Genomic DNA, 24,552 nt, shown 5'->3' with positions numbered 1-24,552 from the left:
AAACTAGCACACAGTTGGCTTTAAAACTATACAGAGACACAAATGATTGTGTACTCTCTGCTTGATCTGTGTCCGAGTCGTACATGTACGGCTGAATGCTGATCCTCTCACTCATGTTGCTTCTCTCTGTCTGCCTGTCTGTTGCCAAACACAAAGCGTGGGAGCTCTTGGCTCCGCCCCTTTGTTATTTTGGGCGGGAAGCCGAAACTAATTTATATGTGAAGCAACATACCCCTAAAACAGCGAGATGTGTACACACCCCCAACATGACACTTTTAACACATTAAAATAAAAGATCTCTATTGTGTATTGAACTGAACCTAAACTGGCGCACTCAGAAGAACCATCATATTAATATTAAATCTTAAAAAAGGGTAAACTAGGTGCCAGTTCAAAGTATTAAAATATCATGTACGTTAAGCTATGTATAAATAAAAAAGTAATAAATAACTTAAGTTATTAAGTTAAAATAAGTGAAAGTAACAAGAAAACATTTGCTGTCATGACATTTTGTCAGATAATTACTTTACAGTGTACAGTATGTACATAATTACAAATATTAGGTTAAGTCAACTTAACAATTCCAAGTTTCAACAAGTGTACTCCCTTACTTCACTTTCAAGGCAATGGGTTTATTCACAATTATAGGGGAAGTAACTAATCGCTTTATACAGTACAATAAAATAAAGTAATAATCCAAAATCAATTCAATTTCATTTGACTGTTCCCTTAAAATACTGTGCCATTATTTTTGTCATGGGCCACCAGCTTGAATGTTTCTGATTGTTGACCAATCATGAATCATAATGAGTGTTTGTTTTTGTTTTTGGAGATAATCATCATTTATTGCACATTTAAAGGGGATAGTTCACTCCAAGGGCTGCACGGTGTGGTTAGCGAAACAAGAAGGTCACTGGTCTGAGACCCGACTGGGTCAGTTGGCATTTCTGTGTAGAGTTTGTATGTTCTCCTTATGTTGACATTGGGTTTCCTCCGGTTTCCCTCACAGTTTAAAGACGAGTTGTGTAGGTGAATTGAATGAACTTAATTGGCTGTGTGAATGCGAGTGTGTTTGGGTGTTTCCTGCTTAAAACATATGCCAGAATAGTTGGTGGTTCATTCCGTTGTGGTGACTTTTGATAAATCAGAGACTGAGCTAAAGGGAAATAAATGAATGAATGAATGATGATTTCACTCCAAAATTAAAATTGTTATCATTTACTCACCCTTTAGTTCAGGGGTGTCAAACTCAATTCCTGGAGGGCCGAAGCCCTGCACAGTTTAGTTCCAACCCTGCTCCAACACACTTACCTGTAGGTTTCAAACAAGCCTGAAGGACTCAATTAGTTTGATCAGGTGTGTTTAATTAGGGTTGGAACTAAACTGTGCAGAGCTGCGGCCCTTTTGGAACTGAGTTTGACACCTGTGCTTTAGTTGTTTTCAAACCTTTATGAGTTTATTTTTTTTCTGTCGAACACAAAAAGAAGATATTTAGCAACTTATTAAGGGCCATTCTTCAACTACTGGCACTTTTAGCCTTGTGAAGTTGAGTAAAAAAACTTGTTCAAAAGTAATGTAACAGCCTTATAAGTTTAAACAATTTGTCTAGTTTTAAGATCTGTAAGAGGACAAACTTAGACATGAAGAGAAACATTTTTTTTTTATTGTGAACTGAACAAATGTCATCTCAATATACAGCTTATTTTACAATGAAACAAATTATTGCAGTCAAACATTGTCTAAGATCATTTTTGTATCTAACCAATCTTTCCACAATATATATAATAATTATACTTTTGTCAATGAAATAAATGAGTTGTATGCTAAATTGTACACCCGTCACACTCTAAAATTTTATATTAATTTGGTTAAGAGCTTATTAGAAAATGAATAAACTGAATTTGTATATTGAATAGAGCATGAACTTATACATTGTGAATACACTTTTAATGTGTGATGAAAACTTTTTAAATATTGTTTAAAAATGTGTGCGGTAATGGAAATAACAGTGGCGGAAATGGCAACAGTTTTTGTAAAAAAATGAAAAATAGCTTCACTGTTTAGCTTTGAATTGATACTAGCCTTTCATGTATAAGACCCTTTTATTTACCTTCATTGTGTTTGGTTTTTAAAAACATCTCTGAAGGTACAACATGCTTGGAAATGACATAGAATAAATGTATTTCCTTATCAAGCAATATTTACCTTGATTTTTCTTCATGTGTTGTTGATAAAAATTCAATTTCCCTCTATATTGAACATGTTCACTATTCATTTTCATAGAAACCACCTAAATAATTGTTCACACAAACTTTTTAAAGCGACATTACAGTGTTGTGGTGGAAATTACACTGATACTGTGCGACAGCTATATTTTGTATAAAAAATAATATTGATAATAGTCTCACATTAATAACTATGAAATATTTAAATTATTTCACTTGTGCTTTTTTAAGATACATTAATAGATACCAGATAAATCATCTTTTAAAATGTTATTTTCATTGTTGAACTTTAAAATAGGGTGTGCGACAAGCTGAAAACAGTGATTTTGACACCTAAAGGGAGGTTGAATAATATGAAAAATACATAACAGAAAGGTAGTGCATTTTTTTAAAGTAGGTTTTATTGTTAGTTTGAGAAAAAAAAGAGGAATTTGAACGATATGATCAAAAGACATAACGAAGAGTTACCCTAATACAGTGGTTCTCAAACTGTGGTACGTGTACCAGTGGTATGCGGGCTTCCTTCTAGTGGTACATGGAGGAATCAAATATGTTATATGTACATGCTACATATATTTCAAAACTTATCAAAAATGATTTATATCTGAATATGACATATAATAATATTCATTATATGACATTTAGCCTATATTTCTGAGGTCCAGGCAACATTTCCAGGTGTTGATGGATTGGCTACCATATGCTAATACTTTACATTTAAGTACAGCACTTTGTTTTTACCCTAAGCACATTTTAATTTAAATGTTGACGTTTTTAGTTTGTTTTTTTTTTTTTTTTCCACATAAGCACAGTACAGTGTTAACGTTCAGAATATTTGGGCTCTATTTTGACGGTCCATGCGCAGAGCGCAAAACGCAGGCCGCAAACGCTTTCAGGGCGTGTCAGGACGCATTTTTGCTAATTTAAGGACGGGAAATCTGCCTTGCACCGCGGCTCATGTTCTAAAAGGGTTGAGTTTATTTTCTTAATGAGTTATAGGTGTGTTTTGAGAATAAACCAATCAGAGTCTCATCTCCCATTCCCTTTAAGAGTCAGCTGCGTCGCGCCAAGAGCGCATTCACTATTTACAGGACGCAAAGTAAGTCTAAGTGGAAAAACTGAGCATTTCACAAGCAAACAGTTAACAGTTTTTTAACAGAAAACAGTTAAACAGAGCATCTACTGCGTGAGAATGAGAGATAATGGATCTACTTTCACTTTCGCTCTTGGATAGGGAAACCTTTACGCACAGACATCAATTAGTCTATAAATAAATAATTTTGTTTGTTAAGCGCAAATATTCATTTCAAAACTGTTTCTAAATTCAGTTCTAATTTCCAGCAAACGAATAAATGAATAATAATAACAAAATGTGCTCAAAAACCTGAGTTATATCCTAAAACACATGCTGTGCCCCATATGGTCTAAAACCTGACAGGTGGGCAAATCTAAGCTTGTTTTTATTAAAACAAATATAAATGTGGATATAATAAATAATACTGCTAATAATAATAACATTATACAAAAGCAAATTGTTATGAATGAACTGAAAAAGCCTCCCGAGATGAAGAAGACATAAAAGCAGTGATTTTTCATATTTATGTAGGCTAGAAAACAATATGTTTTGTAATATTTGAATCCTTTATATTTATATCCAATATCTATTATTATTATATCCTATATATATATATATATATATATATATATATATATATATATATATATATATATATATATATATATATCCTTAATTTTGAAATTTTTTTCATATGTAAAGATATTTGCCTATTGCTCTCTTGTGCGTATTAAGCAGTGCGTAAGCAAGGCGCAACTCTGCGCTGGAGTTAAGACCGGGTTAATTTTGGTCTAATGAAAAATCTATTATAGATTCTCAAAATAGCAACGCGCCAGCGGTTCGCCTCAGAACACCTTCCTTTTTAGACCAGAACGCCTATGGGCGCAAAAATGAGCACTAATGCATTTGCTATTTAAACAGCGTAGCGCAACGCCTAAAAACGACTCTTGCGCCAAGCTGAAACTAGCAAAAGACTACTGCGCCACGCCTTGCGCCACGCCTTGCGCCACACTGCACCGGGTGTATGATAGGGCCCTTTATGTTTAAAGTGGCTGACTATAATAAATATTCTTAATAATAGGAATTAATCTGCCACGTTTTTGAACTTTAAAGAGTTGTAGCTGCTTTACTGGGCTTACTACGCTACTATATTTCAATACTGCTCATTATGGCGGTACTTGGAGAGGCAATTTTTTTCTGAGGTGGTACTTGATGAAAAAAGTTTGAGGATCCCTGCCCTAATATATAAATAGTATTTTTTTCCCCTTGTATGGAAGTCAATGGTTACAGGTTTTCAGCTTTCTTCGAAATATCTTCTTTTGTGTTCAACAAAAAAAAAAAAAAAAAAACATAAAGGTTTGGAACCACTTGAGAGTGAGTAAACAGTGAGTAAATATTCATTTTTGGGTGAACTATCCCTTTATAGTCTGTTTATCTGCTTTGATTTGTCAGATTTTGTACTTCATTGTGGTGATGTATGTCTCAGATACAAGATGACGGGTGGAGAAGGGGCTTTTTTGTTGGTTCCTCTACCCTTTGAGCCATTACTTACTACCTGAAGTTCACAACAGGCAGTGATTGATACTCAGTGACAGCGGGAGACGGAGGACATTAAAGAAAAAGAGAAATAAAAAGAGGAATCGCAGGTGAGAAGCAGAAGCCAGATTACCGATTCATCATTTTTGGAGCAATGAGGGTCAAAACACCAGCTTTTATACTATGAAAACCTTTCGACGAATCAATTATTCCACACGCTTAACGCTTTTATGTAGACGATCTAACAACTATACACGCACGGCGATATTTACGGCTGAGATAATGGGGAGAGGGCGAATTTAAAGAGTGTCTCATTTCAGTTTCTGTGAATGCCTAATTTCAGAATCCATTAAAAAGCTCTATAAAATATTTTACTACACTGGAACGGTGTCGTGCGCTGTTTATTTGCCATCATCGTGGAGTATTTAATCACACACGGATGCCTTCATTAATATTTTGCAACAACATAATACACCAGGCTGACAGAATTTCCATCCAATGCCCATGTTACTAGTGGTGTAGGTAAAAACGAAGCTGGAAAATAATCCGGCAGATGCGTTCAGCAAATGATCACACAGATGCATTCAACAGATGCTTTCAGCAAAAATAATAATGCATCATCTTATGAATAATTGTAAGACAGTGTGTTTGTTTGTATACAGTACAAATCATATATAATTACAACATTCAATGCTCCCCCCCCCCCCCCCCCACGCAAGTACATTCTTCTAACTACTATTAATGCTCTGCATAATCTCTAAAGAGTGATGTATAATTTTAAAAGAAGTGCTGAATGTGAAATGTAGAGGAGCGCAGGAAAAAAGGCAGTACTATAAACTCTCTGGCCTTCTTCTTGACATCAGTGGAGACTCGTTTCCTGCTGCATTTGTTTATTGTTGACAGACGCAGCAGTATTTTATCCTGGTCCACTTTTGTAGTGTTTTTATACATTTTTGTGAAGTTAAAGGCTTCATCTTTATCTGACATGACAAAGACTAACATTACTCGCACGATGACCTACCCTGAATGCCTTCCTCGTTTACAGTACAAATCAGTAGAAAAATCAGTCCTGAGATTCCTGTCCAATCAAATCACACATAGAAGGTAAATCGCCTCATACTGAACTGCCTCAAGACTTGAGTGATATATAAATGCAGCAAACTGTTTGGAGGCTTAAAAAATGTACAAGAAGATGTCCTAAATCTTTACCACATTGACCAAGAGACTGTTTAGGTCAGGGGTCACCAATCTCTGTCCTGGAGGGCCGGTGTCCCTGCAGGGTTTAGCTCCAACTTGCCTTAACACACCTGCCTGGGTGTTTCAAGTATAGTAAGACTTTGATTGGCTTGTTCAGGTGTGTTTGATTAGGGTTGGAGCTAAAATCTGCTGGACACCGGACCTCCAGGAACAACATTGGTGATCCCTGGTTTAGATGCATGTCACTGATGAGAAGATGACAGATGTTTACTGTATGATGACCGAAATGGCCTTAAACACCAAGACATTAACATGATGTCAGATTGAAGTTATACCCCAACGTCATGGGGACGTTGCATTTTGCTTTGAAATGAAAACTGGGTTGCGTCAGAACCCAATGTCAGGCCGACATCAATGTGCAACATCCAACCTAAAAGCAACCAAAAATCAACGTCTAATGATGTTACAGCTTGACGTTGTCTGGACGTTTCCAATATGACGTCTATCAGATGTTGGATTTTGGTTGCCATACCTGACGAACAAATGTCAGTATTTGACGTCAATATGACGTTGGTTTAAGATGTTGGCCCGACGTTGGATTTTTGTCACTTCCCAACACTAAAATCAACCAAATATATTGTCGGCGTCAGTGGTGTAGTGGTTAGTGTGTCGACACATGCACTCCGGAGCTTGTGGCAACCTGGGTTCGATTCCGCCTCGTGGCCCTATGCCGATCCTTCCCCTCTCTCTGCTCCCCATGTTTTCCTGTCAATTCTCTCTACTGTCCTATCAAAAATAAAGGTGAAAACCCCGAAAAAAAAATTATAAAAAAAAATAAAAATCAACCAAATAGCAACGTCATTATTGGACATCAAAATAACGTTATCCTTAGACTGGCCAGAACGTTGGTCAACTGACATCACAACCTAAATCTTGCCTAATATTACCGTAAAACGCATTGTAGTGCTACTTTACAGATAACAACACTCGGCAATGTGAATGAGCGTGTGTGCTGCTTAAATAGTGTGTGTAATCAGTCTGACAATCCTCAGGTGGCGAGAGTGTAATCAGTCTAAATGAGGAAGCAGGTGTGTGTGTGTGTGTAGCATGACTGAATATGTAGTCCATTTACAAGCAGATTTGTAGTGCTATGAGAGTGAGTGTTTACCAGTGACCTCTGGTGGTTTGATCGCTAGTGATCATGACAGCTACACACATCCACAAATTAAATGTAAACACAGCAGCTTTTAGCAACGTAACACTCACTACTCTTGAATACCTTTGAAAGCTCTACTTTTTACTCATACTTTAAGTAATATTAGCAACAAACACTTGAACTCTACTTGCACTACATTTTGTAGACAAGTAATGGCACCTTTACTTAAGTGTGATTTTTTTTTAGTACTCGTTCCACCACTGCAAACACTTATAATCACCAGCGATCTTCAACTACAAAACTACAATTCTGCCACTGAACTGAACTACAACTCCCAGAAGTCATTGCTCCAATCACTCCTGGCTCAGCTGACAGTAATCAGGACACTGACCCACACAAACACAGCTGAAGTTCAACATTGTGGGTGTCAAGCTTACATGCAGCACCTTTAATTTTAAACACTCTTTTATGAAATGACACTCTAAAGTTGGCACTTTTGAAACGTTTCTCTGGTTTGAAGATGTTAAGCTTGTGCTTGAGGAAGCAGCTCTTGTGTTTGTATGCTGGAAGACAGACGAGAGCGCAGCCAACTTCACTCATCCGCTCCAGCTACATTCAGTTCAATACGAGCCCGAGGCTCATCAAGACACTTCCAGTGAACTCTACATGCTGGTGAGATCCGCCGGGAGAAGCTTCGGTCACATGTCAAGGTAAAACATCTCACAGAATTTTTAGGCTTTTCTATAACAATTTTTTATTATGTTTTTTGTAATGTTCTTTTAAATTCGCTATTGTGTTTTAACCTGTTTGGTCAATGATTGTTTTAGTATTGTTTAATTTGTCTTAGTACGGCTGTTGATGCTTATTGTAAGGCAACCTTGGGTGTCTTGAAAGGCTCCATTTACAAATAAAATGAATTATTAGAGTTCCTCTTACATGGCTGTATATCTCTTGATATAAATACACACAGTACTGGACGTTTCACCCTTACTGTTCCTGTTATCTGAAGACACTAATATCTATAACAGATCTTAATGAGTGTGATGATAACTAGATCCTTCAGTGCACCTTTACTAATGTGTCAAAATTTAAAAAAGTCAAAAGTATTGACTCCTTAGCAGGGCCGGAGTGGGACTCCTTTTCAGCCCTGGAGTTTCAAGCCTTAGACTGGCCCACTTCAGTTCACGGCTGACTATATTAAAATATCATTTCCAATTCAGTACTTCACAGTGAAGGTTATAATAAAGGTAAATTTGGTTTTATATTTGCACATTCGTCCATTTAAAAGTCTCTCTATTGTTTACCATGTTACTTTGAATATTCGATCGGAATTAGCATGCAAGTATGACTTGAAAACAACATTAACACTGTTTATTTGACTGTGAACAGGGCTTGCCCGTGGCATAGGCAGTATAGGCAATGCTAAGGGCGCTGTACATCAAGGGGGGGGGGTGCCAGTAATGAGCGCAGTTATGTTGGTTTTGTTTTCGATATTCCTGACACATTCAGTGATAGACGGCAATAATTTAAAAACATCTAACCCTAAAAAGATCTAAAGCGTGTTTCCTACAAAAAACACAAACCTGGTTATGTTTTACAGCTGTCTTTTTCTTTTTTTTCGCTCGGCATTACGAGCACTGCTCCGTTTGAGCCCTCGCAATCTGCGTTTAGCCAGGAGAGCTAGCACAGAGCGGAGTTTTCAGTAAGGGATCGTCAGAAAAGTGCTTATTTTTCTTCGTTTTCTTATTTTTTATTTGTTTTTTTGCTCCGTCCTGCATGTTTATTTTAAACACATCTAATTTTCTCTGAAATGAGCACAGCTACTAAAGTAGTCGAATGCTTTATTATAGATCTGTGCATTCTTACATTAACTCCTCTGTTTTTAAACAAAACACAATGAGAGATTCATTTGCTGCTCTTCATCAAACCACTATAGTAACTTTAATCAATATGCAAATACAATTAAAAGTGAAATAGATTTTATAGCTTTATTTAATTTCTGTATAGGCCATTGATTTTAATAGGCCAAACCTTTTATCTTATTGTCAGTATTTCTATTGTTTGCTATGTATTCTATCATTTGAAGCTAGTTGTTGTCCCATATTTTTTACATCCCAGCGCTGACAGATTGCTAATCAATAAATCTAGTTAGCTAAATAGCTAACTAGATAGCTAAATAGTGCTATCTGTTAGTTTTAACGTCAGCTAATGTTATGGAAAGGCATGGATGTTATGGGGAATAGTAATAGTAATGTAACTACCCCATCATTCCTTCCTCAAGCAAATGTGTAAATATTAGATCTATTCAGCGATAACGTTAACATTGCATTGGCATATTTATCTGACGTTTTCCCAGCTTGTAGTAGTCGATCAAAAAGCTATTTAGTTTCTTATGACTGTAAACTAGCAGTGGAATTTCTTGCGATGTGACGGGGCGCCACCTGAAGTCTTGCCTGGGGTGCCAAACTGGTTAGGGCCAGGCCTGAATGTGAACAATGTTGTACTTTGATAGTCATTGGCTGCTAATATGATTTGGCTATTTAGAGTTAGTAAATAGTACTTTTATGAAATTATATTAAGGGGAAAGTCTGAATGTGTGAATATAAAACCAACTTTACCTCTATGTGAAGGTTTATTTAAACAGTAACACACTGTAATGTTTAAAACTATTAAAATCTATTTAAGTTAATGCTCATAAATATTCAAACCTTGAAATGAAAAAAATAAAATAAAATAAATACAAATATGAGTTAAGCTACATGTATAAAATAAAGATTAAAATTAAATGTATTAATTTTTTTATTGACACTATCATGTCTTTTTCAAGGAAACAGCTGCTTTATAACTCATAAAGTCGGTTTTATAATGTTGAGTCCTTCCCTAACCTCAGAGCAGACTTGCGCACATACTCTGGGGAAAGAGCTGTTCCTCAGTCTCCTGGTTTTTCTCCGGGTGCCTTACACTCAGCAACAGAGCAGCTTCCATACCAGACTGTGACGCAGTTGGTCAGGATGCTTTTTATAGTGCAGCAGTAGAAGTTCACCAGTACGGCTGATGAAAGCTGGTTCTTCTTAAGTTGCCTTAAGTAAAATAGGCGCTGGTGAGCCTTCTTGACCAGGCTGGAGGTGTTAGTGGTCCAGGAAATGTCCTTTGAGATGTGGGTCCCCAGGAACTTGAAGGACGAGACAGGCTCAACGGCCCTCCCATTGATGTGGATGGGATCATGTGAGCCTGTTCGTCCCTTTCTGAAGTCCACAATGAGCTCCTTGGTCTTGTTGGTTTTAAGGAGCAGATTATTGTCGGTGCACCAAGTGGCCAGATGCTGCATATCCTGCCTGTAGGCCGCCTCATCATCATTGCTGATTAGACCAATCACTGTGGTATCATCTGCAAATTTGATGATTGTGAAACTCTAAATTAAGTTGATCAAAACTCTAAATTAAGTCATAAATGGATGAATGTGATCCATACTTACAAACTGAAATACAGTCCAAATTTTAGGATCACTTAAAATTGGAGTCAGAATAAATTCAGAGCTAAAAAAAACTAATATAAATAAATTCTAATAAATAACTAAATTACTTTCAGAAGCACTAGAAAAGGTTTACATGTGTGGTGTGTGTTGTTGCACTAGATCAGGCATGTCCAAACTCGGTCCTGGAGGGCCGGTGTCCTGCAAAGTTTAGTTCCAACCTTAATCAGACACACCTGGGCAAGCTAATCAAGCTCTTACAAGGGTTTCTAGAAACATCCTTGCAGGTGTGTTAAGGCAAGATGGAGCTGAAATCTGCAGGACACCGGCCCCTAGGACCGAGTTTGGACACACCTGAACTAGATAATTAGCTCCCTTTTTATTATCGGAAGGGTACTTTATTTTGAAAGGCGGTTTAAAGGAAATGGACAAGACAAACAATTAATTGCTTTCCTTTTCCTTCAATATTTTGCATTCTTCACGTTTCAGTGTTCAAAGTTTGGATAATGTTCTCTTTACATCCATCTGAAAAATAATATAGGTATTTATAAGTATGACTTTTTTTTTGTCTGTACAGAGATTTTTTTCTTAAATTGTTTTTTTTTTTTTAACAACAGCGAATATACAATTTAAACAAGACATCCAAATAATACAAACGCAAATAACATAAAATGAACTAAAAATAATTACATATTCAAAATAAATAAAAACACGACTTCAGTATAGAAACTTTTACAATGACAAAATAACCAAGGAATTAACCTACCCAATTGACAGCAAGTTTACTATTCAATTAACTCAACTCATCTTTTCTGCAACTCTATCTATATCTGGACATTTTTTATTTATTGATTTATTTATTTTTTTTGCTATTAATATACTGGAGGGAGTCTATATACAGTTGAAGTCAGAATTATTAGTCCCCCTGAATTATTAGCGCCCCTGTTTATTTTTTTCTCCAATTTCTGTTTAATGGAGGGAAGATTGTTTCAGCACATTTCTAAGCATAATAGTTTTAAAAACCTATTTCTAATAACTGATTTATTTTATCTTTGCCATGATGACAGTAAATAATATTTTACTTGATATTTTAAGACACTTCTATACAGCTTAAAGTGGCATTTAAAGGCTTAACTAGGTTAATAAGGTTAACTAGGCAGGTTAGGGTAATTAGGCAAGTTATTCTATAACGATGGTTTGTTCTGTAGACTATCGAAAAAAAAAAAATTAGCTTAAAGGGGCTAATAATTTTGTCCCAAAAATAGTTTTTTAAAATATTCAAAACTACTTTTATTTTAGCCAAAATAAAACAAATAAGACTTTCTCCAGAAGAAAAAATATTATCAGACATACTGTGAAATTTTCCTTGCTCTGTTAAACATCATTTGGGAAATATTTAAAAAAGGAAAAAAAATCAAAAGGGGGCTAATAATTCTGACTTCAACTGTATATATAACTGAGTATGATCGCGTAGGCGCGAGATGATAACTGACGTAGTTTCCGGTGCGCGCTCACTTTGTGGCGATATTATTAGATTAATATTGATGTTTAGATTATTCAGTGTTGTCAAGGTTAAATGTTGTATCATTATTGAGAGGGAAATGTATTTTGATCATAATTAAGTGTGGAATGTGTCATATAAGTTAAGTTTAATGAGCACAATAGCTAATCCAAATTAAATTCTCCATTTGTTTATTTTATTTTATTTTTTTTTTCATCACATATAAATTCTATGTTATATGTAAAATGTGCTTTAGGGATTTAATAAAATCGGGTTGACATTTTATAGTTATTTTTGAGAAGGTTTATGTAGCATTTCTGCATTTCCTTTAAAAATTAGAGCAAATGAGTTTTAAAATTGTGTACTGATCAACAGACATTGCTGTGCTGTGAAGGTTTATTGGACTGATGTCTGTTACATATACTTTTTGATACAGGCATGTTACAAATCAAAATTTCATGTAGTTTTTATTTATTTTCAACATGGTTATTTAGCCCATGATGTCAATTTGTGAGATGCCGTCCGACAGACAGACATTGCTGTGCTGTGAAGGTTTATTGGACTGATGTCTGTTACCTATGCTTTTTTAAAACAGAGAGATACAAGAATAAACTCAAGTTCGCCTGCATTGCTGTATGGATCCTTTCATTTAAACCAACAAACACAACGCAGAAGCACATCCATTACACGTGCATTTAACCTTCGACCATGCTGTTAGTTTCGTTATTGGGATAATAGATGGACTTCTACTGTAATGTAATCAAATTACAATTTTCCAGTAGTAATCATCAGTAATTTGTAATCAATTACTTTTTTAAAGTAACTTACCCAACACTGGTGGTGGGCTAACATGAACGAATTGTGTGGAACCCTGCATTTTTTTACAGTGTAGGAATGACCTGACAGAGATTTACTCAAACTCATTGGTGAAAAGCCTTGGAGTAACGATTGATGACCAACTAAACTTCTCTGACCACATTTCTAGAACTGCTCGATCGTGCAGATTCGCACTTTATAACATCAGAAAGGTCCGACCCTTCCTATCTGAACATGCAGCTCAACTTGTTCAAGCTCTTGTTCTCTCCAGACTGGACTATTGCAACTCTCTACTAGCCGGGCATCCAGCTAACTCTATCAAACCTCTTCAGCTGCTTCAGAACGCAGCAGCACGAGTGGTCTTTAATGAAGCTAAAAGAGCACATGTCACTCCGCTGCTCATCCGTTTGCACTGGCTGCCAGTTGCTGCTCGCCTCAAATTCAAAGCTCTGATGTTTGCTTACAAAGCGACTTCTGGCTTTGCTTCTTATCTGCTCTCACTTTTGCAGATTTATGTGACCTCCAGAAACTTGCGTTCTGTGAATAAACGTCGCCTCGTGGTTCCATCCCAAAAAGGGAAGAAATCACTTTCCCGAACTCTCGCATTTAATCTGCCCAGTTGGTTGAATAAACTCCCTAACTGCATCAGAACGGTAGAGTCACTCGCTGTCTTCAAGAAACGACTAAAAACTCAACTATTTAGTCTCCACTTCACTTCCTAATCTGCAATTCCCTCTCTGGCTCCATTGCTAACTGTACTACAAAAAAAATAAAAAAAATAAATAAATACTAATGTTTTGCTTCTTACACTTTACATACCTGAAACTTGCCTATAGCACTTATTCATTGTTGCTTTTATAATTGTGTAAATTGCTTCCTTGTCCTCATTTGTAAGTCGATAAAAGGGTCTGCTAAATAACTAAATGTAAATGGGAAATATCAGATCTGACATCTTTTGAATTATGTAAGAATGCTGAAATAACTCCATACAAAGCCAATGTGTAAACACAGCACTATAGACAAAGTCACTGCGGCATCCTCTGAAAATCTGTTTAGTTATAAAAAATGAGCTGTTTTTCAAAGTACGTACAATTATAGGAATGCTGACGTCGAGTTTAGTCTGCACTTTTCAAAATCAGCTGCTCTTTCCTGCGCTTAAACTGAAAAACAAGTCATGATGAGCACATAAACATTGTGTCATCTATCTTGATCTATCCTTAACCCAACTAACAAAAGAACAACCGGTAACGCAGCTTTAAAGTGCACAAAGATGACTAATGGTGTATCATAAACATAAATAGCTACAAGAAAGCATAACGGCTTCTTATTCATTATAAAACACGCTCAAGCATTTGAGGATTCATTTAAAAGTCTTATAACCCCTACAAGGTATTAAATCTTATTTAATAGGGCCAATAGACAAAACATCATCGAACACAGAGAGCTAATCAGTGTTACTAACATGAGGCCTGAAATAATGATATCTTCTATACGCTTGGCTTTGTCTCATTGAGTGCTCATTAAAATTAAAATGAGAATACGAAACTCTACAATGGAAACTCTCTGTAATGGTGATTTGCAGAAATGTGATTCAAAGTGCAATGGCTTTAAACGAGTTTGACTGAAAACAAGAAAAGACGTCAGCGGGAGTAGAAATGGATGTCGGTTGATTGCAATAATGAGCATTGTTTTGGAATCCTTTCAGATGAGCAGGATCATTTTGCACATGGTTTTAGCTTTGCTATTAGTACTCTGAAAATAATAATAAAAAAAGATAGCAAGTAAATACAACCTCAAATCAGAAAAAGTTGGAACAGTATGGAAAAAGTAAATAAGTAGTGAGTTATGAAGTATGTATGAAGTAGTGAGTTCTAAATACACAAATATTTCATGTTTTGTCTGGTTAACTTCATCTCATTTAAATATTCAGTCTTTCCTGTCATTCAGACCTGCAACACATTCCATAAAAGTTGGGACAGGAGAAGGGCTAGAAATCAGGTAAATTGCACTGTAAAGAGAAAAAAAAAAAAACGTAAAGAAACTGTACTTTTCTGGCAGCAGGGGCGCCATAAAATTACCGTAAAAAAAAAAAAAAAACTGTCAGAATCAAAAATGTAAAAAATCTGTAAAAAAACAAACAGTAATTTGTTGTTCCAGGTGAAGCAGTGCCTCACAGCAAGAAGGTCATTGGCTCGCTGGTTCGATCCTCTGCTCAGTTGGTGTTTCTTTGTGGAGTTTGCATCTTCTCCCTGCGTTCGTGTGGGTTTCCTCCGGGTGCTCTGGTTTCCACCTCAGTCCAAAGACATGCGGTACAGGTAAGCTAAATTGTCCATATGAGTGTGTGTGAATGAGAGTTTGTGGATGTTTCCCAGAGATGGGATGCGGCTGGCAGGGCATCTGCTGTGTTAAAAAACGTGCTGGATAAATTGGCGGTTCATTCTGCCATGGCGACCCCGGATTAATAAAGGGACTAAGCCGAAAAGATGATGAATGAATTTCTTGATCCATAATTACCAGTTATTACTGTCATGTTACAGATTTTAACTGTTATTTTACATGTTATTATTGCCATTTTACTAATTATTACTTCAATTACACAGATTATTACTGTCATTTTACAAATTATTACTGTAAATATATATTTTATTAATGTAATTATACAGATAATTAATGTGATTTATAAGGATTATTACTGCAATTATACAGATTAATTATTGTGATTATAAGGATAATTACTGTAATTATGCAGGTTATTATACAGATTAATTAATGTGATTATAAGGATAATTACTGTAATTATGCAGGTTATTACTATTATATATATTAATTAATATATATATTAATTTATATAATTGTATATGAAATCTCTAAATATTCCATGAAATTTTCAATTTTTAACACTTTTAAAACTGGAAAAAACTTAAAGAATGACTGAAGAAAAGCTTAGGTACAAATAATTGATGTTGTCATAAAACACTGTAAATATAACTATAAACTATAATATAGTTTTTAAAACACTTTAACGATATGTAGGTTAATTTTTAAAAAAAGAAAATACAAAACTGTTTTCTATCTAATTTTTTATTGCTTTTTTTCCCTTTTTTTTTTTTTTTTTTTTTTTACAAATAACACATTTGCTCATTGTTTAACTAAACAAGGTTAGTGTCATGTGAGGACTCCTGCTCAGCAAAGTTGAGGATCAAATAGCAGTTTATTAACAGAATCATCTTGCAATTAAAGGCTCAAAATGGAACAAACTGCTGGATAGTGGATACAGATAATCCCAAGCGTGAAGGCGGCAAACAAAATAAATTAAAAGAGTGAAACACAGCAAGGCGAGGGGAAACCATGCCGTAATGCTCACTAAACAGTTTAAGACTAAGAAACAATGTGTCTGTGTGTGCTCAGTTTACAGTCCTTGAAATCAATCCATACCGATCTTCTGACTGTGTGTAATCAGTTAGAATTAGGAACCCGGGTGTGCGAGGTGCATGCTGGGAGTTGTAGTTTTTTAAAGTAACTTGTGTAGTTTTCCAGCGATCCGCACCCCCTAGATCACTGGTGATCAACACAGTTCGCATAGCAACATTGTTAGAGTATTAAAATAAACATTTGATAGTTTACAGTGCATGCATTATATGCAGCCTAAAAAACAATAAGCTATTATTTGACTATTAACCTCAGGTTAATCTTCATATGTTTACTATCTTCACCAAAAACAAATTGATGTCGGCGCCACTGGTGTAGTGGTTAGTGCATCAACAAATGCAATCCGGTGCTCGCGGCGACCTAGATTCGATTCTGCCTCGTGGTCCTGTGCCGATCCTTCCCCTCTCTCTGCTCCCCATGCTTTCCTGTCAATTCTCTCTACTGTCCAATTAAAAGTAAAGGTGAAACCCCCCCAAAATAAATTAGAATTTTTGTTTCCCTAGTTTTACAGGAATAATCTATAAATATTTATGTGAAATTAAGTGTTATTCTTTAAAAATACATGAAATTTTCTTTCAGCAGAAAAATAACGTTACACCAAATTTCAAGCTGTACATTTAATGTGAGAATTTTTTATTACAGAACAAGTCAGTAAAGCAACAGATATTTCACTGTATAATGAAAAAAACTGGAAAATTCTGTAAAAAAAACAAACAAAAAAAGAAAACAGACTATTACCTGTAAAATAAAAAAAATATATTTTTTACAGTGTGGTTAAATAATGATGTGATTTGAAAAAGGTGATGCCAACAGGTGATGTAATTATGATATGCTTCAAAAGCTGCATCAAGAAAGGTCTAGTCCTTTATATGTTTTAGATCACCATCTCCATGCCAGATAAATAAAATCCAGCCTCGGACACCAGATATTGTCAGAAAATGTCAGTTTCTCCAGGTATCTGGACAACAAGTCGGCAGAGTTTCCAATACCCAAACCTGTTAACCAGTTTCATAGAAGTTGACTGAGAAAACCAGAAAGGAGCAATAACAGTAGACAAAGTACTGATGATAAAGAAAGAACATTTTATTTTCGTTTTGTCCCTTTATTAATCCGGGGTCGCCACAGCGACATAATCCACCAAATTATCCAGCACGTTTTTACGCAGTGGGTGCCCTTCCAGCCACAACCCATCACTGGGAAACATCCACACACACTCATTCACACTCATACACTACGGACAATTTAGCCTACCCAATTCACCTGTACTGCATGTGTTTGGACTGTGGTGGAAACTGGAGCACCCGGAGGAAACCCACGCAGGGAGAGCATGCAAACTCCACACAGAAATGCCAACTGACCCATCCGAGGCTCAAACCAGCGGCCTTCTTGAGGCGACAGCACTACCTACTGCCCCACTGCGTCGCTAAAAGAGCAGAGTTTATTGAATAATCTTAGTTGCATATGATTCAATGCTTGTACTTCATCTGACCAGGATAAATCCAACAAGTGTTATTATACCACAAGCAACAGCAGTGGAAAATTACTGCTTCACAACATTGTCCAGAGACGATACAGACCTTGAAATGGAGACATTCTCAAGTGTCGCTTGAATCCACACAGTCATAAAATTATAACAATATGGGAAAATGAAAGTAATAATAAAGCAATAATTATAGGAAAATAATAAAGCTAAGTTATAAAAACATAATCAAATGACTAATAATAATAATCAATAATAATAATAATAATGAACAAATCATTAACTAATAATCTATAAAACGATATAATTATATAAATGACTAGTGATCATATGATTAAGTGAAATATTTAAATGAAGAATAAATGAATGACAACAAATGAAAGTAAAAGACAACACAAATGAATGGTTGCTGTCTTGACAAAACTCACACACATGCAGTAAATTTGCTGCAAAGATTCTCATTTATAATTAGATTCTTCAGGACCAAAGATGGGCCGGGGATCGCCAGTTTGCATACAAATATGTGAGAAAAACTTTAAAATGTTTAAAAATATTGTTCCTCAAAGAAAGATAGTAAGACATTTGAATATTTCGCCTTTAACAGTGCAGAACACTATTAAAAGATTTAAGATATCTGGCAGGATTTCAGTGCTTAAAGGACAAGAGCGCAAGCCTAAGCTGAACAACCAAGAATCCTCATTCATTAGCGATATCACCACATGGGCTTAAGGCTGATTTATACTTCTGCGTCAAACACCGGCGTATGCTACAGCACTGACGCATAGTCCTTCACCGTGGCCGTCGGCGTCGCTGACGTGCACCTCTCAAAATTTGTAACTACATGTCGCAACAACGCGTAGCGCAAGCTCTGTGATTGGTCGGCTTGGTAGCGCTGACGAGTCTGGGCGGGACCGAGAGCCGCGCGAATGGCGCGAGCCCAATGGAGCGATTGTTTACAAGTGTGGAGTCCCGGGAAGGAGCTCCGGATGGAAAGTTTTGTTTTGTGTTTACCTCAAAGTTAAAGTTGTTGCACGTCTGCCGGTTCCTGCCTCAAAATGAGCGAGTTTAAGCCACTTGTACATCCAGGAAGTGTTCAGGAAAATCAAAACAGCAGAGAAGAAACTCGACACAAAGGAACATTTACACCTCACTGCCAACTAGCATTTCGGAAGTGTTAATTCAGACCAACAGAGACAGCGCGCAGATGTATAAATGCACAGCTATGCGCGTTGCATGCGCCGTGGGTCACGCCGGTCACCTGACGCAGAAGTATAAACCAGGCTTTAGAACTACTTTGGCAAACCTTTGTCAAGAACCACAATACGTAGTTACATCCACAAATCCCAGTTAAGACTGTACTGTACCAAAAGGAAGCCCTATGTTAACAGTGTCTAGAAGCGCCATTGACTTTTCTGAGCTCAGAGGCATCTGGGATAGACCATCACACAGTGGAGACGTGTACTGTAGTCAGATGAAGCAGTATTTTTTAGGTATTTTTGGAAGAAATGGATGCTCTGGACCAAAGAAGAAATGGATCATCCAGACTGTTACCAGCAACAAGTCCAAAAGCCAGGGACTGTGATGGTATTGGCTTGTGTCGATGCCCTTGGCAAAGGTAACTTGCACTACTGTGATGGCACCAATGATGCTGAAAAGTACAGAGATTTTGCTGCACAATATGCTGCCTTCTTTTTCAGAGACACCCATGCGTATTTAACAAGACAATGAAAAACCACATGCAGAGGAAGAGGATACAGGTTCTTGACTTGCCTGCCTGCAGTCCCGACCTGTCTCCAATAGAGAAAGTGTGGCGAAGACCCCATACTGTTGCCCAACTTAAGAGTTGTTTGCAGGAAGAATGGGACAAAATTACACCTTAAACGCTTCATCACTTGGAATCTTCAGTCCAAGGGATGTCTTATGCTTCTTTCCAACCAGACGCAGCATGAGCAGGGCTTCTGTCTGCCTGGGGACCCTAGCTTTATTGCTAAATGGCTAACATGGATTTTATGGAGATAATAGCTGTGTTTATGTGCTTTTGGAACTCTAAAAAACAGCAAAGACTTTTTTGGCCGCATATCAGAGTCCCCTTGATTCTTTCAGAGGTGCACCCAGCTCTGTGAGTTCATCAGCTTCTCCGGAAACTGTACCTGGATGATGGAAGCTTGCAGCTGTGTTTCTGACTAAGCCGAGCCCAGTTTGATGAACTGTTGTATGGTGTCGGCAAGAGGATTTCTCCTCGGGACACCAACAACAACCACTATGCTATAATCACGTCAAGAGAAAGCTCCTAATTGGTTAACACGGCACAAATGTCCGCTGAAGTTCAGATTTTCCAACTCGAGCGAATCGCGCAAAACGCATTCCTTGCTCTGTTAATCATCACTTGGGAAATATTTGAAAAAGTACCAAAAAAATCACAGGAAGACTAACAATTTTGACTTCTTTGGATCTCTTTTCATCCATCGCCAATCGCTTGCACTTGTTGATTCAGTCATAAAAATCTCATGAGTGTCTGTTTGCTTCTTCCACAACCAGAACTAGTCATTTCCCACAGATTCAAAGCTCGTCGTCTGTAGTGTGAGTCACAAAGAGAAAGCCCGCGTGCATGTAAAATGTGCTCTACAATATGCATTCAAAGGGAAAAACAGACAGTCTGACACCAGTTCCACATCAAGTCCAGAGGAAAGGAGTGAAATCCAGCAGTGGGTTTACTGGATGATCCGGCAAAACCCTCAGGCAAGTTTCAGCTCCAGCTTCTGTTTCCTGCTGTGGAAGGAGAAACATTGCCCCGAGCTTCCCTGGAAATCACACAGAGAACCAAACGCAAAAGCTGCACTGTCCCTGAACACACTCTCAACATTTTCATGAATCAAAGAGCCCAAGTTCTCGAACTGAGAGACCAGTCGGTGCGTCTTTACAGACAATCAGGCATTCTGTTTGAAAAGACAAAAAAGTTATCCTAAAGTGTTTGTTTTGTCGTATTGCGCCATCATTTTGTTTGCTGAAAAAAGAGAGAGCCGATGTGATTTACGTGCCGCAATCTGGTGAAATTCATCCCACGCTACTCAAATTATCTTCTTTTTCCTGCATCTGAAAACACAGTGTCGAATGTCAGTCTAATGACTTTTTAAGCAAGACATGGTGTGATATATTCTGAAGATCCTCTCTCTTTATTTGACTATTTGTTGCAATGCATTTAGAACAGTTTGCATTTAGAACTCATCAGTAATTATGATATATATATATATATATATAAATATGCACAATATATAAGGAGTTTCTGACAGCTGATGAAAATTATCCGTTATTGCGAAAAAAATCAGATGCGAAAAAAAATCTAAGCGCCACTTCCGTCAAAAATGAGCTACTGACATTGAGTGAATGCTTTAGGCATGTACTACACCATAAACAAATAGATTTGCTTTAAGTAGTCTAAATTCCAACATTAGCACATTCAGAAATAAGTTTTGTTGGCAAAAGCTGCTAAACGCCACCTGCCTTTGACAGCAATAGCCACTATATCCTGAGAACCAATCAGAAGGCGCGAATCAAATCATATGTTTTCATATTTATGAGTTGGGCGATGCAGTGGCGCAGTAGGTAGTGCTGTCACCTCACAGCAAGGAGGTCAGTGGTTTGAACCTCGGCTCGGCTCAGTTGGGGTTTCTTGTGTGGAGTTTGCATGTTCTCCCTGCGTTCTCGTGGGTTTCCTCCGGGTGCTCTGGTTTCCCCCACAGTCCAAACACATGCAGTACAGGTGAATTGGGTAAGCTAAATTGTCCGTAATGTATGAGTGTGTGTATGAATGAGCATGTGGATGTTTCCCAGAGATGGGTTGCGGCTGAAAGGGCATCCGCTGCGTAAAAACATGCTGGATAAGTTGGCGGTTTATTCCGCTGTGGCAACCCCGGATTAATAAAGGGACTAAGCCGACAAGAAAATGAATGAATTTATGAGTTGGCTTTTATGAGGAGACTGTTTTATTCTGCTTTCGTTCCGTTTGAACCTGTCCGGCTGTCAGTGAATGGCAAATGAAAACATCCCTTACCTCAAAACTCTGTGCATTATAAGAAAAAGAAATTAGACAAGTTATTGTATTAAGATGGTTTGTTCTGTAGACTATCAAAAAAAAAAATATAAGGGGGCTAATAATATTGACCTTAAAATGTTTTTTTTTTTTTTTTTAATTAAAACTGTTTTAATTCTAGCCAAAATAAAACAAATAAGACTTTCTCCAGAAGTAAAACATATAATCAGACATTCTGTAAAAATGGCCTTGCTCTGTTAAACATCATTATTCATATATTAAAAAAAAAAAGAAAAATCAAAGAGGGGGCTAATAATTCTGGCTTTAACTGTTTAAATATTTTGAATATCCTCTCTCTCTCTCTTTTTTTTTTTTTTTTTTTACTATTTGTTGCAATGCATTCAGAATATTTGCATATTATACTATTGGAAAAAAATACAATAAAATCATGGTCTGGTTCTAACACTTTGCAAGTATACACAAATGTCCTAGCTGTTTTTAATTCATTTTTAAGTGGCATTACCTTTTAACAAATGTGAAAATAGTAAAGAAAAAAAATTATTGTATTAAAAATTCTCAAAAAAAAAAAATAATAAAATCTAGGTCGATACTAACACTGGAAGTATACACAAAAGTTGTCACTGTTTTAGCTTTTTTCAAATTTTAAAACATTTTTACCTCTAAACAAATACATAAATAGCAAAAGACAATAGTATTAAAAACGACTAAAATTAAATTAAATTAAATTAAACATTGGTCTGATACTTTGCAAGTACACTAAAGTACACTTGTTTAAATCTAATTTGTAAGCAGTATTACCTTTTAACAAATATAAAAATAGTAAATATTACAGATGTATATAACATAATAGTAAATATTACAGAATATTACTTGATCTAAATGTATTTTATATTGAGTAATACTTATGAAACCTGCCAGATGTTTTCATTCATTCCCTCGTTCATTTTTTTTTTTTTCCTTAGTCCTTTAGTTAATCTGGGGTCACCACAGCGGAATGAACCGCCATATTTTCCTGCAAATGTTTTACGAAGCGGATGTCCTTCCAGCTGCATCCCATCACTGGGAAACACCCATACACTCATTCCCACATACACTATGGACAATTTATCCTACTCAATTCCCCTATAGTGCATGTCTTTGGACTGCGGGGGAAACCAGAGAACCTAGAGGAAATCCAACTTGCAGAGAACATGCAAACTCCACACAAAAACGGCAAATGACCCAGCCAAGGCTCGAACCAGCGACCTTCTTGCTGTGAGGCAATCATGCTACCCACTGCGCCACTGTGATGCCTTATTTATATGTTTATTATAATTATTAGTAGTAGTATTAGTAGTAGTATAGTCCAACACAATCTCACGGCAATTCGTAACTTTTTCATTTAGTGGCTAATTCGTACAATTTAGTACGACTTGCTTATCCCCCAATGACGGTTGGGGTTAGGGGTGGGGTCAGGTGCCACGCCTCCTTTTTAAAATCGTACCATTTTGTACGACTGAACTGAATTAGCCACTAAACTGGCAAAACGTAAAATACTTACGTTTTCTCATGAGATCAGGCTGTATTCACCTTATTCTCAGCTGTCGAGCAGGCGCTGCCATTTGAATCTTTTTGTCTCGCGACTTCCGGTCACATTCACTTCCATTCATTTTTTGACGTTAACAACTGCTCGTTACGCTGCTTGATGTTGCAATTTAATATTGTCTTATTATATAATGCTACTTGGTCGGTGTAGTCATGCAAACATTTGTTTGTAGAGCAAGTAGTTTGGCCATTTTCTGCCGTTTATTATTCCTAGTCATTTCTCCCATAGGCGACTGAATCGGAAGTTCTAAGACAGTCGCGAAAACAGGCGCACTTCCGCATTGTAGAATAAGGTCAATAGTCACAATTGAGAATTTTTAAAAAGCATCTGTATTTGTGCATATTTTTCTAGTAAGGCATTGGCTTGAGGTTAAGATTTAAGATGCACTTGCATGCATGAACTTTTTTGCTCTTTATGTACAGCTCAGGTGTCTGTGATCGACTGTGAAAGATAGTCATAAGGCAGAAACAATGCGAATTTAAAGCCCCCCGTGTAAAAAGCAGAGCACTGAGAGGCCATGAGTCTGCTTTAATACCACAGCCACGCTCGTGCATGCCAATAAACCGGCTTATGTGTGTGATATTCAGGTAGCGAATTCTTCACCGACCAAAAGAATAGGAACGAGAAAGATATGACAAAACAGGAGAGAAAGAATCCAAATGCAGGATGGATTCTGTGCATGAGCGATTGAGAGAGCAGAAAGTAGGCTAGAGAAGAAACGCACACACGGAGCACGCTGCATTTGTAGTTGAATTAATTCCTGCCTCTGGCAATAACAAAGCAGAAACAAGCTGATAAGTTCTGACAAGGTGAGCGGGCCACAGCTATAAGCCCCTTTAACCGCTGTAGTCGTACCTACAACATTTAAACATGCACACAGACAAAGGAAAACAGACGACATGGAGGTAAAAGAACACTTACGTGTTTGCACTAAATGAGTTCACCTGCTGCTGCTGCTGCAAGGGCTTTTATTTACATCTGCCAAATGCAACTGGAGTTTTAATGAAGAAATAGGATTTGTTTTGCTGA

The 24,552-nt window shown here is 36.9% G+C and overlaps 1 protein-coding gene across 1 annotated transcript in view; it reads left to right on the top strand.

Annotated features, from left to right (window-relative positions):
* The first annotated feature begins 7,565 nt into the window (after positions 1-7,565).
* tnca (tenascin Ca) overlaps positions 7,566-24,552 on the top strand; it is a 315,748-nt gene continuing 298,761 nt past the window's right edge. The window contains exon 1 of the mRNA XM_087253034.1: positions 7,566-7,899. The gene's annotated coding sequence lies outside the window, so the exon portion shown is untranslated. The remainder of the gene's footprint in view (positions 7,900-24,552) is intronic.

The sequence above is a fragment of the Danio rerio genome, chromosome 5, assembly GCF_052040795.2.
Source record: "Danio rerio strain M-AB ecotype USA chromosome 5, GRCz13ab, whole genome shotgun sequence".
In the NCBI taxonomy this organism is placed as follows: Eukaryota; Metazoa; Chordata; class Actinopteri; order Cypriniformes; family Danionidae; genus Danio; species Danio rerio.
This window is presented reverse-complemented; position numbering and strand designations above follow the sequence as displayed.